The sequence below is a fragment of the Rattus rattus genome, chromosome 6, assembly GCF_011064425.1.
Source record: "Rattus rattus isolate New Zealand chromosome 6, Rrattus_CSIRO_v1, whole genome shotgun sequence".
In the NCBI taxonomy this organism is placed as follows: domain Eukaryota; kingdom Metazoa; phylum Chordata; class Mammalia; order Rodentia; family Muridae; genus Rattus; species Rattus rattus.
The window spans coordinates 139883964-139897676 of NC_046159.1; the positions used below are offsets into that span (position 1 = coordinate 139883964).

A 13713-nucleotide genomic window follows, 5' to 3' on the forward strand; every position below is an offset into this window, starting at 1 on the left:
GATCACCTGACAGATTCTTACAAAGCTAAACATCATATCCAGTGATGGATTTTCCTAGATTTTAGCCAAAAGATTTTGAAAATTTTGTTTAAAAAGATTGAATGCCTATAGCAGCTTTATTCCCAAGGGTCAAAGTTAGAAAGCCACCCCTATGTCCTTCAATAGTTGAAGAAACAAATGAAGAGTCAGTGTACTTCCATGTGATGGGAACTTATTTCCTAGGGGCTGCCATGACCACACATCATTGACTGGGTAGCCCAATGGCAGACACTCATTTTCACACTTTTCTTGAGTCTGGGAGTAATTTAGACTCCATCTGAGAACCACAAGGCAGAATCCACTCGTGTCTCTTTCCTGGTGTCCACTGATTTGCTAGGGACCTTTGGCATTCACCGGAGCAATTGCCTCCTAACTGCAGTCTCCACGTGGCCTTCACTATCCATGGGCCAATGTCTCTGTATCCATCTGTTCCCCTCGCAGGACACAATCAGACCAAGTCCCATCCTAACAATCATCTTCACTTTTACCCTGCAAGCACTCTGTTTCCTAACAAAGTCATAATCAAGGAGATTAAGACTTTATGTTGATTTCTTTTTTGGGGGGGGAGGGGGGTGTGGAGAAGAAGCAATGCAAACCAAACCACAATGGAGTATTACTCAGCAATAAAATATAAGTGAGACAGACATTAAGTCACTAAAAGATTCATATAGTATAACTGTACGACATCCTTGAAAATTTAATACGAGAGAGAGAGAGTTAAAAGATGAATAGTTGTGAGAAGTTCAGGGAGCAAGAAGGAAGGCTGAGTAGGTGGATACAGAGGATTTATTAGAGCATTGAAATTAGGGAGGTGGATTATTAGTAGGGAAATCAGGGGTCAAGGAGGAGGGTTAAGTAGGTGGCACACAGAGGACTTATTAGAGCACTGAAACTATTTTGTATGATATGGAGGTGGATTTATACATGCCTAAACCTGTAGAGAGGATAACACAAAGAATGAACCCAAAAGTAATCTGTAGATCTGGGCAATGCCGTTCAACATCGGCTTAACAGTTATAGCAAATTTGCGGAATGGATGTAGAGGATGATTTGTGAAAGGTTTAGGAGAACGCATAAGAACTGTAAAATGTCTGCTCAAATTCCATGTATATCTGAAACGTGTGTGAAAAAGAATGCCTATGACTTTGCTTAAAAATATTTTTTTTTAAAGCCTCTAGATTGCAGATAGCTTCTTCAGCTTAGGAGGCTAGGAGGAAGCTTTCTCTGAATCAATTAACTTTAAGTTGAATCTGTAGGGCAAGATGCTTTCTTGTGAAGGGCAGGTGGGAGAGTGGACAGCTGGAAAAATGAGAGGGCATTAGAAAGATGCTCTCAGAAGGCCTAAAGGAGCAGAGGTGGAAGGGGCAGGGCAGGAGGGGGAGGGGCAGGGTGTGCAAAGGAAAGCTTTCAGTAGCTAGATCCTTTTATTTTTTTCCTTCTGTAAAACCATAGCAAGGTAATTTGACCTTTTAAAGGCAAAAAAAAAAAAAAAAAAACAAACAAAAAAAAAAAACACAAAAAAAAAAAAAAAAAACCAAAAAAACTTCATGTTTTAATCAGGATTGTCAAGAATATGGTCAGACTTGGGAAACTATCCCTGACTTTTTGACAACTAATTCTACATAGATACAAATTAGAGTGAGGGACAATATTAGGAAAGGGAAAATCATACTTGCTCAAGAAAGAAGTGAAACTGGTTCAGACTTAGGTGAGGTCAGTGGATCCAGACATATGGGGTATACATGACATACAGTGTTGATGATGATAGAAGGGAAGACTGCTTGCCACATTTATCTAAATATGTGACCTGGAGAGGTGGCTCAGCGGCTAGGAACACTGACTGTTCTTCCAGAGGTCCCGAGTTCAATTTCCAGCAACCACTTGGTGGCTCACAACCATCTGTAAATATGTGGGATTCTCTAAGTGATTGCAGCCTGATGTCCCTGGTTTTTGCTGTTCACATCCTTTTCCATGGAATGAAAATTCTTAGATCAAACATTGCTTAAAATACATGGGACTTGTAAATGGGTGCATATTATTGGCTTTCCTTAGCGTTTATTGTAATGGGACTGGACTCATGATTAGCACTGACTTTGTGTGGACATATATGATTTATTTCTATTTACTCTACTTGGTAATTTTAATTACAGACTCTCTCTTTCTGTAAAAACAAGTTTTGAGAAATTTAGCCAAATAGTTATAATGCTTTAAGAGCAAATACTTAGTCCCTTCTTGGGAAGAAGCAAATGTGTAGAAGATGATATCTTAATGGACAAGACTGTCAGAAAAAGGAACAAGCAGTTTGGGTAAAACACAACATGGAGTATTATATTAGATTTTATGCTTCATAGCTCACTAGTACTTTTAGAAAATGTGTTTTATTCTTAAATATATACAGATTATTAAGACGTCTACATGTTTAATGAATACAAATTGTATCCTTGGAACATATTCATGCATGGTGACCTTGTTTATTTCAGTAATTCATTTCATGTTGATGCTTGCACCTAGGTCCCCAAGGCTGTTTGCTATTTCTAATTATCAAGAGCGCACTAAGCCACACTATCATCTTTTAAAATCCCTGGAAGGGGACTAAAGCTTTTTTTTTTTAACCTATTTCTGTCATTTCAGTATTTAGAAATACATCGTTGTATGACAAGTATAGGATCGTAAAAGATTTTACATTTCTAAGTTAAACAAGAACCATAATGTTAAAATGCTACTGGTGCTATGGCTAGTACATCAGAAAGGTGAAAGTGGTGAGAGTTTTAAGTTCACTTTTGATCTTCAAAGGTTTTTGCCAAGATAGTTAAAAGCTAACTCCAATCCTTCTAGAAGGTTTACATTGGACTAAGTTTCAGTCATTTTTAGTTACAGGGTTAAAAGGAAATAGAGTTCCCCCACCCCTTAAAAAAGCTTCCAGTGCATACTTAAAAACTTCCAACTAACTTGACTAACTTTTATCTAAAGGTTTAACGATGAGACATACATTTAAGTTTTTTTTAACATAATAATAACAGTAAGTCACGTGATGGTATAAACAAAATCAGTTTAAATTAGGAAGCTACAAAAGCTAAAATAGATCTTTCCTTCCCTAATTTTAAATACTGTTTTATTTTTATACGTTTCTGCAGAGAGTCCTAATTGTCAGTGTGAGTGGGGCATTTACTCAATGTAAGAGAGGAGAGACCTCAAGGAGAAAACCTAGATAGATCCAGGAGCCACAGAGGCAGTGGTGCTTCAAGGAGCCCAAAACTGAATGAGAAAGAGTGCAAGAAAAGACCCCCTCATGTCTCCCTGTCCTGATCTCTAAGTTGGAGTTGGATCCAAAGGAATTGCACAGTAGAAGGCAATTGCTGTCCCTCCCCCCGCCCCCGCCTCCGAAAAGTTCTCTCTTTTTCAGCGCCTATTTTTGCACAGATGTTTTATTTTCAGTCCAGTTCGTTCCCTGGTGGCTTAATTTACACTTAACCAAAGACCTCCAAGAGCATGTTTATTAGCGATTGGGAAAACAAAGACCTCTACCTCCCTAAACAACTGCGACTTAACTGGCAGAGAAAGGTTCATATATATGCACATAAACCTGTGCGTTGATGTCTACATCTTCGGTGAGTAAGTTTGCCACCTGAAAGTTCCTTTCTCCGCCAAGAACTGGCCACCGCAGTGCATCTAAACTGGCTCTGTTTCAGCTGACCCTCTCACACCTGCAGGCGAATGGGAAGCTGTTTTCGGCCATTGACGCCTTGATGCAGGGGGGCCCTAGAGGTGAGCAGGCAGAAAATGACTCAAGAAAACGCTTTCTTCCAGATCCTTCCACAGTCCTTCCCAGTCATCTTAGGTGCCTGCTCCCTAAACCCCGTAGAAAGTTGGCTTAGAAGCCGGGCAGAAGGGTCAAGAGATTGGTGCTGGTGGTTCCAGAAGGCGGAGCATTGAGGCCAGTGTGGCAGCTGCCTTCTCTCCTTGCCACTCAGTGAACCCAGACCCTACAGAGCCCACAGAGCTCCCAGCTGAGCGCTCACAGTCCCCGCGCCGCGCCGTAGTCACCACATCTCCAACTCCTTGCGCTCGCCCTCTCCCGGACACTGCAGAGGGGGCAGCTCTTGGGCACTCGGAGGAACGGCACGCTCCCTGTACAGGCTGCATCGGCTGCATCCCGGGTTCCGCAGACTGCAGCTCAGCCTGTGGACTCGGTGACTGGAAAATGCCGACTTGTACCTGAGGTCCCCACCCCACTCCGCCTGCTCCCAGAGCGACGGCAGGGGGCGGGGTAAAGGGGGCGGAGGACTCCGATTCCCTTGTGGACCCAGGAAGTTGTCCTTTAAAAAGCACATCTTCAGCCCGCCTTTGAGCGCCGCCTCGTCAGAGCAGCATGTGGACTGGTTCGCCAGGTCCCCTAAGTGTTCTGGGCTGCTGCCGCCGCCGCCTCAGTCCGAGCAGCCACTGTGGGCAGCGAGAGCCACGCGCGGGTCGTGGAGCAGGGGCGCGCGGGCACTCTGTCCCCAGCTTGCTGCTGGCCTCTTCTTCTCAGGAGGTGGCAGTCACTGTTGCTGCGGAGAAGCCAGCCTGCATCTCCCTGCCTGTTGGACGCTCAGTGAGGAGTTGAGACTGCACCTCCAGCCTGGACCCACATGGCTTGTTACCTGGTCATCAGTTCAAGACATCTCAGCAATGGGCACTACCGGGGCATTAAGGGAGTCTTCAGAGGGCCCCTCTGCAAGAATGGATCTCCGTCTCCGGTAATGTGCACACAGCAGCACACACCCATCCGCACGTTCAAAACCAAATGCAAACAAAAAGAGACCTTAGGAGACACTGTCCTGCCTGGTAGAGCAGGTTAGACTCCCAGGGAATAAGCACGGTGTCTATAGACGCACTTATTCTAGCGAGGGGTGTGTGCTTCTGTGTTTCTTTTCACTCTAGTCATTTGATCTGTGGTGGTATGCATGCAATTGTTTACTGAACACAGTTAACTGAAGGGAGGAAGGTAGATCCTCCGGCAGAGTCCACGTAGGAATCTGCGGGCTTAGATAGTGTAGAAAGTTTGAGTGACACTCTGCAATGTGCTTTGTGAAGTCTTACTTTCATATTAGTTTAAGAATGTTACAGCTGAGTTATAAGAAATTAAACTCCTCAAGGGGTTTGTCTTGGCAAAATGAAAAGGGGTGGTTTCTCAAAGCGTTCCCAAATCCAAGACTCAGTTAGATTCTTTAGTTTAGAAGAAAGTGAATGAATGAGTTCTTTGAGGAAATCCAAATTGGGTTGTATGCCAGATTACAGAAAAATACTTTAACCCGAAATTTGAGTGCCTTCATTTTACTTAGTGAACTGTTCAAATTCTGTCGTCCAAAAGCCAAATGCTCCACTATATCAACTAATTCACAGGTGCTATAAACTAATGTTTCTGGGATTCGAATGAGTTTAAAGAAAAACATGTATATATGCTCAAACTATGTATGTATGCATGCATGCATGTACACATTGTTTGAATATATATGTATGTGTGTGTGTTATATGTATGTATGTATGTATGTATGTATGTATGTATGTATGTATGTATGTATAATCAGTTTTAGACCACAGTAAGTGAATGACTAAGTATCCAAACTCAATGACCAACTTTTCTATTCTGGTTTTGAGATTTTTTTTTTTTATTCTGCATATCATAGAGAGGAAGAACTTAACTTGCCTGAGTATTTTCTACCTCACGCTCTCCTTTGCAGCTGAACATTTCATTAGTGTGAACTATTTACAACTGCTATCTATTATAAATACCACTGGTTAAACAGCATCTGCGATTTGCATGAGGAAGCTGGAGTCGGGAGGGACATGTACTCACATACATTACCAAGATTCCCAGTGACGAACTCTCCGCTCATATTTGCACGTACTTTAAAATGTGTGTTGTCGTAACACCCCAAACTAAATGAGAGGGAGCCAGGGATGTTACTGGGAAAGCACTGTTTCCATTAACAGTTACAATTAAACTCACAGGACTAGAAAGGGACTTGGCAGTTCCAGCTGACTGAAAAATATAGCTCACAGTCAGCCTAAGCGGTGGATCTGAATCTTGCCTGCTATAAAGATTTTTAAGGATTGGGGTTTCTGCAGCCTCAGCAAACCATTACAGTATCCAACAGCTCACTGTGTCAGGAGCATTTTCCTCAGGGCAAGCCTCTCCTACCTGTTCTTCCTTAAGCACATGTTGTCTTGTAAACCTAGAATGTTCCAATTTTCCTAAGGGCAGTCTTAGTGCATTGCTAATCCCTGTGGTTGTCTCCCTAACCTTCCTGAGTTGGGTTACTGTGTTCTAGCATATATGTCTCAGTCTTGGGATGAGGGAAGAAATATCTCCTCTTATTTATACATTTTAATTCTATTTAAGGAGATTAGAATATGACGTTGAACTAAATTCTCTACTGTTTAAAAAGACAGTTTCTGTCCTTTGGTCAAGCCTATTTCTCTGTCTCTTTCTCTGGTTGCTCATGTCCCCAAAGCCTGGCTGGCCTCATACAGACTGGGCGTGCAAATATGGATGACAGGCTCCAGTCTTCCATCCACAGGGCTCCGCAGGTTGTCCAGGGTACGGCTGCACACCTAGGCTATACTATTTTTATAGTTTACTTGGCTGATTCTATTACTGTGCTAATTTGAGGACTTTGTTTTCAAGTCTCTTCAGTTTGACTCACTGGATGATACTCACTGAAATGATGTATAAGTTATTTTAGAAACATGCAAAATACCTTTTATATGTACTACACAAACTCATTTCTTCTGTTTACCTTTTTCTAAATTCACGTTTTACCAGGAATCTGTGCCTTTCTCGGAAAAGACTTTGACCAGTCTTTCACATGAGGTGGGCTGTGTGGGAAACTGTTAGGTATCCCTTCTTTTGTCCCTGTTGGATTGTTAAGTCTTTATTTAGTTTAAATTCTCTTCCTATGGCATGATGTCTTTCTCTCTAAGGAAAAATAAGTCACTATTTCCTAGACTCTAGAGGATGAGCTTGCCATTTCGTTCAACAGGTTGTAAAGCGTCAAATTAAAAATAAGATAGATAAGCATTTATTCTCATGTTCAACAATAGCTGTCAAGATATAACCAGGTTGACATTCAAGTATTCATATACCCTCAATACAAATATTAAACTCATTAACCATATAATGATTAAATATGATAATTTACAGTTTTGAAATAGGTATCCACCATTATAATACATTTTCAAGTTAATTTCTAGAATGATCTAAAACCGAATGTTACCTATAATTGTAATTTCCCAAGAATCCATTTACCTAGAACTGTAGACTGGGATGTTAGCTGATAACAGATTTTCACCAAGTCTCCCAGTGCTTAATGTTTAACCTTACAATTTTAACCTACCGCTCTCTATTCATTCCACACAGTTGTTGCTTGCAGATCTAGTTAAAAGTTAGACATGCCTTAACATTAAATAAAGTACAATTACTGAATAAGAATATTTTGCATTCTGTTGTGGATGGGATAAAGTTGACAATTACTTTTTAGCATAATACATTTTATTGTTTGATTTCTGTTATAGTTATACCTATAAAATAAAGATTTGACATTTCATTGTCTAATATATAATATGGTTAAGTCTCCAGATACCTAAAAATAATTGTACAGATTTCTTATATTCAAGCTATTTAATGGGAATGGGAGATCATAATCTCAAAGTACAAAAGAGAGGTATAAAGATACACATACACACACACACAGACACACACACACACACACAATACCCATGCACACATACTTACATACACACATACGTACATACATATAATTTCAAGAGGTTTCATTTATAAAACCTCAAATATCATTATAAAGATTTCTCAAAATAGATATGAAATGAAGTGAGTAATTGATAAATAAATCAATGAAGTATTTTTTGTTCCATTAAAATTCTCACAGATTAGTAAACTGAAAATACTAGAATGGAATTCCATTTCCATCTTGAAAGGTAACACAGAAGTATCTTATGATCATCTGTTTGTTCTGCATGAAAAAATAGAAAATTGTGTTTTCTTTCTAATGAGCATGTGAATAATTGATTTGAGATGGCTTATGTTTCTCTAAATCCACTGCAGATACAGATAGAGTGAAAGTGTTTTTAATGTTTAATATAGAAGTCTATTTAAAAAACAAATCCTTTGCTAAATTTTAGGATATTTATCCTCTATATTTTCTCAACTTTAGAATACTATGATCATATTGCCTCTACGAGTCAGTATTAGGTGCACATGCACATACATTAGGTAGGTAGCTAGATACGCATGACTGTGTTCAAGATGTACTCCTACCTGTATACTATAGTTCGTTTTAGCCACCAAACATATACAAGTTGGTTACGCGTTTAGTTAATTGTAGGATTCATTAAGAAAATCTTAAAACTCTATCACTATATTTGAATTCAACAAAATAATGTCCTCTCAACAAAATATGCATATTCTTCAATTGATTCTTAGCTATTTTTATGTACTCTGAAGTGTCATCTCAACTTTAGGTTAATTTCAGTGTCTCTCTTTATGTATTGCTTAATTTACCTGTGATTAATAGTAAGGCAATCATTCTTGCACTCGATCCACTAGTTACTAACCATAGCTGCGTATTTAACCTATTTTCTAATTCATCATCACTCTTCTGAAAATTAGAGTGGATTACAAGTCTGGATTCCTTCCTGGGTACAATACAATTAAAATTCAAGATGAACTGAAAAGCCCACTTTACCACCTAAAGTAACCTGTGGAGGAGACCCTTTCGTGTGTCAATTGCATACACCATGGTCCTTGAGTTGTTTTTATGTCTCATAATCTTATCCTGTGTCTAAATCACCTAATATGACTAAAAGTATATATATATATATATATATATATATATATATATCCAAAACAAATCCAAATCTTTTAACTTCCTTTTATAAAATTACAAATATATATTGAGAAAGAAGAGATGTTATTCTAGAAATGATGGAAACCTTGATGTTTCCGTACAAGAAATTTTCTAAGTAAGGAAGTGAATAGTTACATTCTAGTGCTTTTTATCAATACCTATCTTAGTCAGTCATGAGCATTTTCAAGGTAAGAGTAAGTGCAGAATAGTCATAGTCATAAAGCTCCCAAGCTGGTGTATTTTCATGTTTCAACTATAATTATGAAGATATGCCCTCTGATAGAGAAGTCACAGGTCTTCTGTTCTTGAGTTCATGATTACATGCTACCTTCCCATATTTTCAATAAAGACTGGTCTACATGTTGAGCTAATATTTTCTTTTAATATCAAATACCATATTAAGCAAACTTCTTTCTTTTCCTTGTCTTTTCATTCCTGCCTTCTCTTTCAGAATGCACACAAAATCTGTGCTAACAATTTATCTGAAGGAAAGTGTCACCGTTCTTATTTCAATAAACCTGTGTTACTTGAACTTTAGAAAATTTCCATAAGTAGGAAGTCAATAGCCAAGGGTTTTAATTTGTGACTTTTGTTGTTACTTGGTATTTATCTTCTATCTTGTTTATTCATTTTTAACAATCAAAAACAAAGTTTCTGCTTTTTGTATTTTGGAAATAAAATATAAAACATGTTGGGATCATGTGTCAGGTAGATTAAATGATTGATAACCTCTAACCTAAACATTTTCCATTTAAAAATTAGTAGTAATTGTAGCTAAAGTACTTGTTGTACAATATATTGTACTAAAATATGTATTTTCCATGGGAAAATAAGAACAGAGCTTTAATGAAGGTTGTTTTAAACAACCCAAGAGCAAGGAGAATGGGGGATATGCCCAATATTTCTAACACATGCCTTCAATTGTGAAGTTAGATGATTATGTCATAGTAATCCTGTGGCATATACTTATATATCTTAAGAAAAAATTTGAATGAAGGTTTAAAATTTTATTCCATGTCCTTGGCTTGTGAGAATCTCATAACAAATCCAATGCTTAGCAAATCTCTCTCTCTCTCTCTCTCTCTCTCTCTCTCTCTCTCTCTCTCTCACACACACACACACACACACACACACACACAGAGAGAGAGAGAGAGAGAGAGAGAGAGAGAGAGAGAGAGAGAGAGAGAGAGAGAGAGAGAGAGAAAGAGAGAGAGAGAGAGAGAGAGAGAAACACACACACATGCAAACCATAAACTTAGTGGATAGGTCCATGTGAAGAAACTCTTTGGTGCTAATAGGAACATAGCAATTCCCAATGTACACTCTCACTAATTTGAAAGTCTACTAGAAGTTGAAACTCTGAAGAGATGAGTTACCTCTTAATTTAGACAGTATCTAAAGCTGTAATAATATAAACATATGAATTAAGTTTTTTAAAATGAAGAAGATATTTTAAAATTTGTTTTTGCTGTTGATTTCAATTTTGCAGGGATGGACACCTGAGGTGTAGAGCTGAAGTTTTGTTATTTTTAAATATGACAACTGAAATCTAAACACTTGGAAAGGAAATATTTATTTAATTTTTCCACAAAAAAGAGAGATGCTTATATAGTAAACTCATTTTTGTTTCTAAGCTCCTTTGGCTGAGGAGCACAGAGATAAAATGATAGGGATCAAAAGTTGTCTTCAAACCCCACGATTCACCTGTGCTTATCACTTGTTTCCAGCCTCAGTCTTATTTTATTTCCTGGGGAGCTTATTCTTTTAAAATTTATGTTTTGTTGTTTTAATGCATGAAATTCCTTCAGGAGATATATTTATTGTCAAAACAAGCTATAAATAACAAAACATAGGCTGTCCCTAAGTGAGGCTGACACTGGGGGCTCCAGGCTACCCAGTTTTGAGTTTTAATTTTCTTCATTCTTAGCAAGCCTGCCAGTTTGGGACTTTGACAACCCTGAATTCTCCTTGGCAGTTTTTATTTCACACGTCTGTGAATATGCTTTATTTTGAAACAAATGTTGCGAGCTTTGTTTTAAACAATATCCTCCTCCATTCTTCTTATCATTGAGTTTTATTCTTTCATGTCTTGATTCTCTGTTTTTCAGTATCTTAATTTTGTCATGTAATTGATGGCACAATGTCTATAACTCCAGAGACACTAGCTCCTGAAAACAGTGAGCACACCCTATTTTGTCTGGGCCTTCACTCAACTGCATCATCCCTGTAGTCACCTTTCACAGATAACCTTTATTTCTGGATCATAATGTAGAATTTCCTCCCATTTCCATTCAGAACTCACATAGTACTGATCTTTCCTTACCCCCAATGAGTATGCCCCTTTTCCCTACCATACTCATTGAATACTTCACTTTATCTTAAGTATCTCTGTGGTGACAGGAAGGCTGTCAGTCTCTTCTTTTCACTTACACATTCCTTCTAGACATTCATAACGACTAACTATATTTTCCCAACATCCAGCTGTAACACACACAGAGGACACATTTGTCTTCTCTGTTGTATATCATCTATAGATATATTTCTCTTCGTGGTTGAAACATGGTTATCACACAAAGGACAAGTGTTGCAGGTGAATCTGAACAAAGGCTTTGGATTCAAACACCCTGATCTTAAATAGTTTGCAATTAAATAGCATTATAAAATAATATAAATAATTAGCTTCAGTTTCTACTTCTTCACAGCAAGTGTGGATGCTCCTGCTATGGTCCTTTGAGAGCAACACTTGACATTCATTGAGTGTCCAGTAAATGTTAGCAGTTATTACCATTCAAGCATGTTGAATACTTGAGTATGCATATGTACTCCCAATGTTACAAAGTGGACGACCTTTGAAAAACCTAACACAACTTTAATTTGGCTAACTTTCTCTCATAAAAATAATATTGTTTACAGAAAAGACGTCAACTCCATTGTAACTCTAACTGGCATAAATGTTCTTTTTGGTTCTGGTGGAGCTGTAGAAGGGAATTTATTTCCTGAACTTGTCTCCTGTTAGAGTCTTGCAACACTGACCTTTCTACTCTTGGAGTAATTATCCCTTTTCCATGGTAATCTTTTCATTCACAAATCTACCAGGATTACTTGACTAGTTGTTTCAGGTATAACCAAGCTTCCTTATTAGTCCAAGTTGTAGGTGTTTTATTCCATGTAACTATTTTAGACCAGCTCTTACTACACTTGATCTTAGCCAAAAGGCCGAGAAGCGATAGAACAGCTCTTACAGAAGGCCTCAAGAGCCCTACCAATTTGTCACATAAATAGATGGCTGAGATGAATGCCATGTATATAGGTGGCTGAGATGAATGCATGTATATAGTGGCTGAGATGAGTGTCATGTCTATAGTGGCTGAGATGAGTGTCATGTCTATAGTGGCTGAGATGAGTGTCATGTCTATAGTGGCTGAGATGAGTGTCATGTATATAGGTGGCTGAGATGAGTGTCATGTATATAGGTGGCTAAGGTGAGTGTCATGTATATAGGTGGCTGAGATGAGTGTCATGTATATAGTGGCTGAGATGAATGCATGTATATAGTGGCTGAGATGAGTGTCATGTACATAGGTGGCTGAGATGAATGTCATGTATATAGGTGGCTGAGATGAGTGTCATGTCTATAGTGGCTGAGATCAGTGTCATGTCTATAGTGGCTGAGATGAGTGTCATGTACATAGGTGGCTGAGATGAATGTCATGTATATAGGTGGCTGAGATGAGTGTCATGTATCCAGGTGGCTGAGATGGATGCATAAGTTGATTAAGATTTTACCTTTCATTCTAACATATTCAAAAGCTTTTGAGAAATGAATCACAAGATAGGAGCATCATCATTTTCTTTGGTTTAGAAAGTATAAGTATACTAAGGATGAGAAATAGTGATAGGATAGTCACATTATTTCATCACCTCCCTACCTCCCTTTATGGTAAAACATACAATAATTCCCTGACCAGTGGTGACCATAGCCCTTGAGAAAGCAAAGTCAATTGCAGGTACAGGATGGTGGATATGAAATTATCAACTATCGCCAGTTGCCTAGAGGGGCATGTACTCGTTAAAGGGACTTTCTTAGCACTTGCCTTTTAAGACATGCCAGGGTGTGAACACAAGGAAACCCCAGTCTTCTAAACAACGCATTTTATCTGGGACAGTTAATCTTCCAGGCTCAATAAATAGAGAGGTCTCAGGAGAAAAATCAGGATATTCTTATGACCAATTTCTAAATATAAATATATCTTTGCCGTATTTTTAATACATTTATTTACTTGACTTTTTTGTAAAGTCCAGGCACTGTAAAAATCTTAATGATCAAGTTATCCAAACATTATTTACTCTTAATATTTTATTATGGTGACAGAATAATACTGAGCACTTGAATTATGCCCATGTTCTAATCTCACATATATAAAGCCAATACCTTAAAGAATAAGAAGGATTTTTTTCCTTATCCTGGACCATGAACCTGTGGTCCATGCATAAGGAATGGGCGGGAGCATCTGAGAAGGTTAATCTTACAATACCACACTGCTGGCTTTGAAGTCACAGTAAAGGCTCATAAACTAAGACAGGTAGACAATCACATGGAACCCAGGCCAGTAGGTAGATACCCATATGGCACTCCTAGAAAGAATGTAGCCCCAGTCCTGTTATGACTTTTATCCTAGAGAGGCTTCTTATTGAATGTAATAGAAGATAAACAATCTACCTTAGGGCAACGATAGGAAATTATTGTGATCATCCTTATAGGAGGGTA

The 13713-nt window shown here is 38.4% G+C and overlaps 1 pseudogene; it reads right to left on the reverse strand.

The window, feature by feature from the left end:
- Positions 1-12097: 12097 nt before the first annotated feature.
- LOC116904797 lies at positions 12098-12173 on the reverse strand (annotated as a pseudogene).
- Between the last annotated feature and the right edge of the window lie 1540 nt (positions 12174-13713).